This window comes from Lygodium microphyllum, chromosome 7 (assembly GCF_053477565.2).
Source record: "Lygodium microphyllum isolate KBCC chromosome 7, Lygodium_microphyllum_v1.1.10, whole genome shotgun sequence".
Classification (NCBI taxonomy): Eukaryota; Viridiplantae; Streptophyta; class Polypodiopsida; order Schizaeales; family Lygodiaceae; genus Lygodium; species Lygodium microphyllum.
Window position 1 is genome coordinate 29878415 of NC_141141.1, and position 1472 is coordinate 29879886.

Sequence of the window (1472 nt, forward strand, 5' to 3'; positions counted from 1 at the left end):
TAAAGACTACAAGGATGCTCTTAAAATTCTGCAAACAGTGATGACAGAAGACCTTAATCTCCCCAATGAATGTCATGTCATCTTGCTCAGTCACTTTATAACCTTTACTCCACCAAATGAGCTTTCCTTGATGATATCATTGCTCTAAGTATGGGTGCTCCAAATAAGGGACCAGTCGACGATCCATCAATCTCTATCGTTGTTTCCTTGAAGATGTTTGATCAATCGCGCATAGACCTGCATGGTACTTATGTCATTAGCATAGTCAGAAATAATAAGGTTTAATCTTATTAAGATTAACCTTATTTTTAAACTCCACACCCTCAAGATTTGCCAATAATGTTGTGGATTTATTCTTCTTGATCCTGACAATCCTTTAAGGACCGTCCCATTTGGGCTCCATCTTTCCTGGAAATAATTCTCTATGCGCATCATAGTACAACACTAGCCGTCCTTCCTTAAAAGTGTATTTCTTTGCTTTTAGGTCATGGAGCTGCTGCATCCGACACTTGGTAACCTCCTAATGTAGCAAGCTTTGCAATTTAATCTCATCAAGGTGTGCTAGGGTCGTAAAGTGCTCTAAGAGGGCATCCCCATCACCCAAAGATCACGAATCTTATTGTCAACAACTCAATCTCTAGAGGTAGGACACACTCCTCTCCATATACTAACTTGAGTGGGGTGTGACCAATAGCTCGTTTCAACGTCATATTATATGCCCACACTGCCACGTACAACTTTTTGTCCCAATCTCGTTTCTTTTCCGATACTACCTTAGATAGAATGCCCACGAGTTGCTTGTCGGTACTCTCGACCTACCCATTGGATTGTGGGTTATAGGGGGTTGTTTTGTTATGCTTGATGTGCCAAGGCTTTTAATCACTTTGTTCAGATTTTCCCACGAGTTGCTTGTTGGTACTCTCGACCTGCCCATTGGCTTGTGGATTATAGGGGGTTGTTTTGTTATGCTTGATGTGCCAAGGCTTTTTATCACTTTGTTCAAAAAATGTGTCCCCTGGTCCAATACTATTTCTTTTGGTGGACCAAATCGACATACTATTTGCTCTAACAGGAAATTGGCGGTTTCCTTTGCATCGTCTTTCTGTGTTGCACGTCCTTTCGACCAACTTAGTAAAATAATTAGTCTCTATGATAATATATATTTTCTGTGTAGTGGACGACAGAGTAATAGGTCCTACAAAGTCGATCCCCCACTTCTCGAACGGAAGGATCTCCATAATAGGACTGAGTGGTTGCTTCCTATTCTCTTGACTATCATACTGTTGGCAGATGTTGCATCTTTTAATGTACTCGAATGTGTCCTGGAAGATGGCCAGCCACCAATATCTTGCCCTCAAGGCTTTTTGCACAATTAGCTGCCCAACAAAATGATCTCCGCAAGCAGAGTCATGGAACTCTTCTAAGATGAAAGGGACCTTGTCAGGCATTACGCATTGGCAATAGATATCGTC